Source organism: Rhinolophus sinicus, chromosome 3 (genome assembly GCF_057876585.1).
Source record: "Rhinolophus sinicus isolate RSI-liver-muscle chromosome 3, RSI-T2T, whole genome shotgun sequence".
Taxonomy (NCBI): domain Eukaryota; kingdom Metazoa; phylum Chordata; class Mammalia; order Chiroptera; family Rhinolophidae; genus Rhinolophus; species Rhinolophus sinicus.
Genome location: NC_142503.1, coordinates 157,639,487 through 157,648,633, shown reverse-complemented (window position 1 = coordinate 157,648,633; position 9,147 = coordinate 157,639,487). Strand labels below are relative to the sequence as shown.

The window sequence follows — 9,147 nt, the reverse complement described above, 5'->3', positions numbered from 1 at the left end:
CTCACTAAATGAATTTTGTATGAATGAAATGTTAAACACAGTACAGACATTTAGTGATAGGAAAATGCAGACGGTACAATGAGTATTAGCTACCTATTTCTGAATAACAAATTACCCTCAAAATGAGTGGCCGAACAAGCATTTCTTATTACCTCCCAGTTTCTGTGGGTCAGGAAGCCAGGCCCACGTTGGCTGGGGGCCTTGGGCCGAGGGTCTCTCAGGAGGCTACAATCTAGGTGTGGGCTGGGGCTGCCCTCATGTCCACATCTGGCTGGGAGAGGACCCACTTCCCGGTTCACTCACATAGCTGCTCCCGTCTCAGGTGCTTGCTGGCTCCTGAGAGAGACACCAGCTCCCCCACGTGTGGGCTCCTCCATGGAGCACCCCCAACATGGTGGCTGGCTTCCCCAGAGCAAAGGAGCAACCTGGACGCACGGTCCTTCTGTAACCTGATCTTAGAAGTGACCTCCCTCATTTCTGCTGTCCAGTCAGTCGTTTCGCGGGATCTACAAGGGACTGGTTCCAAGACTCTTGACGATACCAAAGTCCAAGGTGGCTCAAGTCCCTTATATAAAATGGCGTAGGACAATGCATACAGTCAGCCCTCTGCACCTGTGGATTCCCAGCCGCGGATTAAAACTATCGTAGAGTCCATGGATTCGGAACCCTCAAATAAGGAGGGCCAACTGTATGCTGTTCATTAAGAGTCACTAAATCTAGTCTAGGTTCAAGGGGAGGGGATTACATAAGCCAGGAGGTGGGGACTGTAGGGGAGGTAAACGTTTCCTCAACCCTCTTAGGGTCCTTGGCTGGGTCTAAAAATTATTAAGTTGGTGCAAAAGTAATCACGGTTTAAAAGGTTAAAAATGGCAAAAAACCACAATAACTTTTGCACCAACCTAATAAATTGAAAAGACAGATTAACAGGATAAAAGCACACACATGTATTTACTCTAAGTTTTACGTGACACAGGAGCCTACATAATGAAATGAAGACCCGAAGAAGCAGTTAGACTTAAGTATTTGGATGCTAGGTTTGAGGAAGAGTAGGAGGTCGTGTAGAAATATGAGGTCAGAGAACGAGGCAAGTGTAGTACAGTAAACGGGGAGAAACTAGCAAGGGCTGTTTGTTCAGATTCTTCTTGGTGTCCCTTTGTCTTTAGAAATAAAGCTGCTCCTTTCCTGCTGGTATAGGGAGGGTACCTCTCACAGGAGGGGCTTATGACCTGATTTGGGAGAACAGGGCAGCAGAAGATCAAAGAGACCTTCCTGCTTCTGCTGTTTTCTCACATGGCTTCAGTGTAAAATATTCACTGTGCCAAGGTGCCATATTGCAGGGCACTGCGTCCCGATCCCGATCGAGACCACTGGGAGCCAGCTCAGGCACTGCCTATCATAGCATGTGTGAAATGCTCACGAGCTTCAGTGAAAGGAAGACAACAGGATGATCACTTCTGAGGAAGAATGCAACAGGGAAAATGAATGGGAAGACATGTGTTAAAAACACATGTACACGCCTACAAATCAAATGGGGTCTAAGTGATAAAGCTCCTTTATAAACTGGGTCTTTTGCTCTTCCACACAGGCATTCACTTATGCATCATTTCCCCCCCAATCATTTATCCTCCAAAGTTCAAGAACTACTTTTCTGGCCTGAAGGCCAAGGGGCTGGGTAAGGAGTCCAGGCCCCACCTCCTGTCCTTGCGCCTGTGAAGCAATAGGAAGCCACCAATTCTCACACTGGGACAAGCTCAGGGGCTGTAGTCCAGGCAAATCCTCGCCACCTCTTATCTCACTGCATATTCCTGGGTTTATGGGACGCTGAGGAGTCGGCTGTGGGGTGGTCCTGCAGGCAGCATTGTTTGGGGAGGATTTGGTTGTAGAGGGCATGGCGAGGAGTGGGGAGACAAAGGAAGTGACCCAGAGAGAAAGGGGAAAGCAGCTGACATGGTGGAAAAACACCTGCAAGTTGAAGTCTGGGGCCTGCCAGTCACTCAAGTGACTCATTCAAGGCTCAGTTTCCTCATCCGTAGAATGGGATGAAAATAAATAATATTGTCCTTCCTCATTCAGCAGAATTAAATGAGACTGGTTATGCACAGCAATACACGCTATAAACTGTTACACTCTGGACCTGTGTTGGTTTCTTCAGGGATTAACTAGAGCAAATACACCCACTTCTTGCTATTGAGCTCCCAGTAGGAGTCAAGCCCTTCCCCAACCACCAGCAGGCAGGGGGCCTTGTTGGCTCCCACATCCTGAGCCACAGTTCCATTCTCATCTCTAACAAGTTACGTTAAATGATGATGTTGAGTATGTTTCTTTTAAAAAGAATGAAGTTACCTCTCATGAAAGATTGGGCAACATCCATCAAAATCACAATTGACTCAGCAATTCCCCTTTTAGGACTAGACACACACACACACACACACACACACACACGGATATGAAGTGACATGTACCGGCATTTTCACTGCAGCATTATTCGTGAGAGCAAAGCATTGTAAAGAAAACAATGCCCATCCACAGGGGACTGCTTAGATCAGTTATGGATCACCCATACCATGGAATGCTGTGAAGCCATTAAAACGAATGAGGCAGTGCTGGGTGCACTGGTCCAGAAAGATCTCCAACATGTATTATAAAATGATAAAAAGCCAGTTGCCAAACGATGTCATCTATCTCTCTCCACTAATGCGGAAAGTCAAACCAAACTACCTGATTTGTATGAAAATACTGAGGAAATACAGGGAATGACTCTGCCAGTTGTCAGAAGTGGCCGTTTGGGGAAGGGAAGGTGGGGAGAAGGGAGAAGAAGGGCCTTACCCTGTTTTATTCCGTATACTTCAGGAACGGTTGCCATTTTTTTTCTTCTTTTCTTTCTTCCTCTCTCTCTCTCTCTCTCTCTCTCTCTCTCTCTCTCTCTCTCTCACTCTTTTAGAAACTGTTTATTTTCCCTTTTTTGTTGAAGAGTCTGTGGAAGAATGGCTGAAGACCCATTCAATGGCCTGCGCAGTGGAGATTTCAGCAGGGACCCGCTGAGCAGGCACGGAGGCCACCTGCACGCCTCCAGACCAGTCTGCGACCTCGGGTTGAGTAGCAGTAAACTTAGGCAGGGAAGAGGTCCATTTACCCTGAAATTCCTCCTCAGTCACGGCCTTCCCATCAGGAGCCTGCTCTTTCTTTTCAGACTCTTCAGGGTCTCTGTAGAAGTAGCGATCAGGGGTGACCTCCCGCAGGTGCTCATGGGAGATGGTGCTGCGTGGGCGTAGAGCTTCCGGGGTCAGCACGCAGCACCTCAGACGTGATGAGTGAGCGCCCTTGTTGCGTGGGTTGGCAATGTCCACATAGCGCAGAGGAGAGTGTGTTCCACAGAACAACGGTAGGCAGGTTAACATCAGATGTCTCTGTGAGAGGTGGTCAGCCCCGGGGACCAGTGACCCCCGGAAGTCACGTCTCCCGGAAGCCTGCGGGGAGCTGGCAGTGCAGGTTAGTTACAGGGCTGAAGCACTAGCAATAGGAGTGGCTTCTGGGCAGCAGCAAACTTCGGCACAGCCGCTGGCTTCTCTTCCTGGATGACACTGATATTAGCTAGGATATCTATGGCAACTATATAGCATTGCTGCCGGCAGAAGCTTCTCCCAGCTTCTCCAGATTTATGATGTGGATGCCCTCACGTTTCCTCTGGTAGATGTGCTGTTCCACTTGGACATCAAGGTCGGTGCCACCTAAGTGGATTCCTGCTGCAATAAAATTCTATTTTTTAACAGGACTTTATTGGGGAACAGTGTGTACTTCCAGGACTTTTCCAAGTCAAGTTGTTGTCCTTTCAGTCTTAGTTGTGGAGGGCGCAGCTCAGCTCCAGGTCCAGTCGCCCGTTGGTAGTTGCAGGGGGCGGAGCCCACCATCCCTTGTGGGAATCGAGGAGTCCAACAGGCAACCTTCCAGTTGAGGCCGCGCTCCAACCAACTGAGCCATCTGGCCACCCGGGAGCCCAGCAGCAGTTCATTGACTTCATTCTAGTTGTGGAGGGTGCAGCTCGCTGCCCCATGTGGGAGTCGAACAGGCAGCCCCGTTGCCCAGAGCTTACGCTCTAACCAACTGAGCCACCCGTCCGCCCCTGTTGCAATAAATTTGAGGACATCCTCCTACTTCATTTTCAGGACTCAAGGGCTCCAGTCACTGTGAAAGTTTCCCTTTAAATTATAACAGCGAAGCAGAAAAATGCTTTTTGGACAACCTCTCCAGGTAGCATGAAAAGGGGTTGCCATTTCTTTGTGATATGAATATATTCATATATTTTCTGTAATTTTTTAAACTTAAAATATGTATTTTTAATTTTAATATATTTTAATTTTATATAGTTATATTTGTATTTTTTTGTTATAGTTGAATTTTATGTAATTATATAAAAGTTTTCATCCCTAAGTTTCAGAAAACTTCTGAGATCATCATTGGGCCCGCGGACACTTATTCCTTAGGATGGCGTCACCTCTCTGTAGAAGGACCCAGGCGCCCCTCTTCCAAGATGGCGCCTCTTCCCAGATGAGGTGCTCTGTGTATCTCAGAGTTTGTCAGACCAGGACCCCAGAACCCCTACCCCAGGCCTGCTCCCTGCCCAGGGATGTTCCCTTGAGCGTGTTCTCACACCATCTGTGTAGGGATGAAAGCAAAACAAACAAAAACCCTTCATTTATTCCTTCCTTAAACAAGTAGTATTGCCCTTGACAAAGTGACAGAGATTCAATGGTGAATAACAACAGATAAGGTCAGAGTCTAGTGAGGTGACAGACTCTAATCAAACAGCCTCCTAAATAAAAGTGAAATGAGGTCTGTGATGGATGCTCCGTAAAACAGACCCAGAGACTGTCCTGAGGAGGGAAAAGCTGTGGAGACTTTTCCCCATTTTCACTGAGACTCTTCCCGTCTCCCCACCCATCCATCCTTTCCCCTTTTCTGAACTGGAACCTGAAGACTTGGCAGGGGTCCTCAGCAGCCGCCCTGGGGGCTCCCCATGAGTGGAGATGAAGGGAGAAAATGCAAGGCAGGACCCAGGAAATCACCAGCAGATGAGCTCAGACCAAAGAGCCCTGGTGGGGATGTGCTGTCCAAGGGAACAGGCTGGCTCCAGACCTGTCACCATCATCATTTCTTGTTCTCAGGCACCAGCCTTGAGCCATCCATGGCCTCAGTTCTAAGCACCATCCCCTCCCCAACCTTGGCCCGCAGGGGTCCTGGGCAGCAAGGTTTCACTACCAATGCCAGTGTCTGGATGGAGAAAAGACTTCTTCGTGTGTGTGTGCGTGTGCGTGTGTGTGTGTGTGTGTGTGTACACACTGCATACTATACACAGGTCCGTACTCCGTGGATAGTGTCAATTCATTCCAGATTTACTGGAACAACCTCAATTTTCACATATTTGGATACCACAAACCATTGAAATATCCTGAAAATTCCAATATGATTATTTATGTAGCACTCCTTCAGTCTCGTTCCAAAAAAAGGATTTGAGAACCAGCTTGCAGAGTCATATATACTTCAGAGGATTTAAAAATAACAGACAAGGGAATCGGGGAGAAGGGAGAGTTAGATGACGCACAGAAATGCATAATTCAAGTCCTGTGTACATGCTGGAGGCAGATCCCAAATGTATCTCGGAATTTCCAAGCAGCCAGAACTAACAGGGAAACAAGATGGCACGGATTCCTGCCCTTGACACCTGCAGGAATTTCCCCCAAAAGTCCTCAGAAAGACTCAGTGTGACTTCAAGTTAGAAAGGAACAAATTCATGTTCCGTATCTTAATAGTGGTTTGGTTACACAAATGACCTTATTTGTCAAAACTCACAGAACAGTACACTTAAGATTTGTGCATTTCACCATCAGCAAACTTTACCTCAAAAAGAAAAGAATTATAAACAAATGTAGTTAATGATACGCTTGCTGAAGTGTTTAGGGGTGAGGTGAACTGACATTCACAGCTTACTTTGAAATGCATCAAAAAGGTACGATGAATTGCTGGATGGAAGGAGGAATAGAGGGAGTGACATGCGATAAAGCAAGTAAAATAAGAGTCTCAGTGGCGGGCAGAGGGTGTGGACAGTAGGATTGTCTGAACTTAACCTGTGCTTGAACATTTTTATAATAAAAGGTTGGAGGCTCTGAGAAATGAAGTGGCCTTTGGAAATTACCATCAACACCCACAGAGTAAAAGACCCCAAGTTTTGTTTGCAGAGATAGAGCTAGTCGCTGACCCCCTGGGCACCTGGCCCGTGGGCAGTGACCAGCCCTTTTGGGTGCAGAGCTCTGGCTTCAGCAGGGACGGAGAAGCCTGGCTCCTGCAGAGCCTATAGCATGGCAGGGTTTTGGCATCTCAGATCGTGGAAGCCCCTTGTCAGGCCACTGAGGAGCCGCTCCCCTCGGAGGCACTGTGCCTCATCCAGAGCCCCTTAGAAGGGGCAGAGTTGGATTTCAGCCTTGACAATATGATGGCATGGATGATGGGATCGCTTATGGGGGCTTTTCTCTCTGCTGGCACCACACTAAACATTTACATGTATATATCATTGAATAACACAGATACTATTGCCATTCTCATTCACATGTGCAAAATGACTCGGAAAAGTTCAGTAACACATATGTAACACTCAGCTGGAAAATGCTGAGCTGTGATTCAAAGTTGTTTGACGCCAGAGGCTTCGATCCTAAGCCTGCCCTTTTCTGCTCCACACCGGCTCTCCCCAGCCCTTCCACTTTCGTTCCTATCCCCTCTCCCAAAGGCCTGTCACACACTTGTCTCTGCTCTGGCCTCAGAAGAGAGCTCAGGAGAAAGTCTGACTCAGGCTCAGAGTGCGCCTTATAAACCAAGCACCCCACTCCTGCCCCTGTACTTCTCCCCAGAACGCTGCTCTGACTGACTTCCCCACCTACCACAAAATTAAGACCTAGGCACTTGAAAACAGCCTGTTGCCTCTTTAATAGAATCCCAGAACTAAGGAAGACTTCAGACAGTGATAGCCAGGAGGAAATGAAAGCCCAGAGAGGGGCAGTGCTGGCCCCATGTCACACAGTATGCCAGGACTGAGCCTTGTCTCCTGGAGCGTGTCTCCTTAGCTCAGGGCTGGGCAGAGCTGAGTTGGGATACAGGGCTGTCGGGAGGTGTTGGGAGGTGGTGGATGGGGCCTAGAAACCCCCTCTTTGGATAGAAAGACTAGTCCTAAGACCAGAGAAGAGAATTGCTGGGCCCTGCAGTATTATCCGGGAGGATTCTGAAGAGCGATTCTCATTTCATAGATGGGGGTCTCAGTTCCCAAGAGAGGGTGTGCCTGTCACTGGATCCCACAGCCAGTTCCTGGCTACAGGAATCCTTCTCCCAGAATCCCCAGGATCCTTCCCACTTCAACCTGGATGAGCTCTGAAGGATCCTGAGACACAGGGCAGGCTGGGGCGGCCCAGCGAATCCGAGCTGCAGCTCCCCGGTATCCATATCCACTGCATCCCCACCCGCACCTCCCCTACCTCCATGCTTGGGACCCATCAGTCTTCCCCAGGACCCAAGACCAGACCTTTGGCTTTTACGAAGTCCCTTCCTAAACGTCACAGAGTTTGGGCCATAGCCTGAGCCCTGTAGGAGCTATTGGGAGAGGCGCCCCGACCTCTGCAGCCCCTGGCAGTGAAGCAAGAGGAGGCAGTTACAGGGGCCCAAGGGCTAAGCCACCCCTGACACACCTGCTGTTCAGCCAGGCCTGGCCCCCAAGGACTTCAGGGTCCTGCCTTGGTTGCTCTAGGCCTCAGGGCCCAAGCAGCCCCTGGAGCGTGTGCATGTGGGGGAGGGAGTCTGTAGGGGGGTCACCCAGCTGTGAGGCCCACGTCCTTCCAGCCAGAGCCAGGCGTAGAGCCATGGGAGGAGCACAGGATCAGTCAGCGGAGATTGGGTCCACAGACAGAGCCTAAGGAGCCCTGGCCATGCCAGGCCAGCCAGCAGACCCTCCAACACAAACACTGGGCCCCTGGCTCTGCGGGAAGAGGGCATTTTTCAGAGATGACATCAGCTCTTAAAGTTTTATGTTTCCTGCCTACCTCAGCCCAGAGAGCCACGTCCCCAGAGCCCATGAGCCTGGAAAGGCGGGCAGCAGCTCCAGTGCAAGTGGCACATCACTGGCCTTGCACAGGAGAGATGGCCATAATGGTGGCTGTCCAGTGGCTGGCTCTCCATGATGACACAGGCCTGCCTTTGCAGCACAGGTGCCAGAGGAGAGATCTCTGAGGTCCCCAAACACGCCTCGGAGCCTTGGCTCATGCTTCCCTCTCTGTTCCCCTGCCTGCCCTGCTCTGCCATCTAGCAAACGCCTCCCCATCCTCCAAGAATCATGTCGTGTCCCCTGCCTATGAAGCCAGCCCCACCCCCCAGAGCCTCCGCCATGTCCCGTCCACCCTTTCACTAGAGGTCTGATCCCTCTGAGCCATGTTTAGAACCACCAACCGTCACCTTTCTCCTCGCTCCTTCCTCCATCGGACTGGAGCCTCCAGAGAGCACGGGCCAAGTCCCATGTCACTTTGGTCCGCAGGGCCTCCTCTAGCACTTGGTGGGGACTCAGGAGGCATTTGTGGAGGAAAGGATGGAGCAGACAGTGGGGAGACAGCTCTACTCAGCATTCCCCATCCCTTCACCGGGTATTTGCTGGGGGACCAGCCCTGGCATCCACTCTGACAGGCAGTTTCTGCCCCAGGAACGTGCCTGGGGAGCCTCAGAGTCTAGAGGGAAAGAGCCTTAGTCACCTTACCACAGCCTTTGACAGTGATGTCCAAGGAAGCCAGCCCCAGCCCCCAGCTGAGCCCGGGGTTGTGGGAGGGGATGTCAGAGGGACAGCAGAGCCTGCCTGTGTCCGGGCACCTGCCCCCAGGCCTTCCTCAGCAAGCCTCGGGACAATTGCAGGTGGCAAGACCCGGAGTTGCTCAGGCAGGAAATGGTGGAGGAGCTCAGAACGGGTCCAGTAAGTGCTGCCAGCCTCAGAGCAGGGCCTCCTCCAGGCTGGCATGAGGTGCAGAGGGGCCACTTCTGTCTGCACTGCCGAACAAATCTGCCCTTACTGGGGGCCCGGAAATCCACACCCCGCCTGCTACACCAAGGCTAAGACTGCTTCGGCTG

At 50.6% G+C, this 9,147-nt stretch overlaps 1 pseudogene; it reads right to left on the bottom strand.

Annotated features, from left to right (window-relative positions):
- Window positions 1–2,948: 2,948 nt before the first annotated feature.
- LOC109444428 (small ribosomal subunit protein uS2 pseudogene) lies at window positions 2,949–7,485 on the bottom strand (annotated as a pseudogene).
- Between the last annotated feature and the right edge of the window lie 1,662 nt (window positions 7,486–9,147).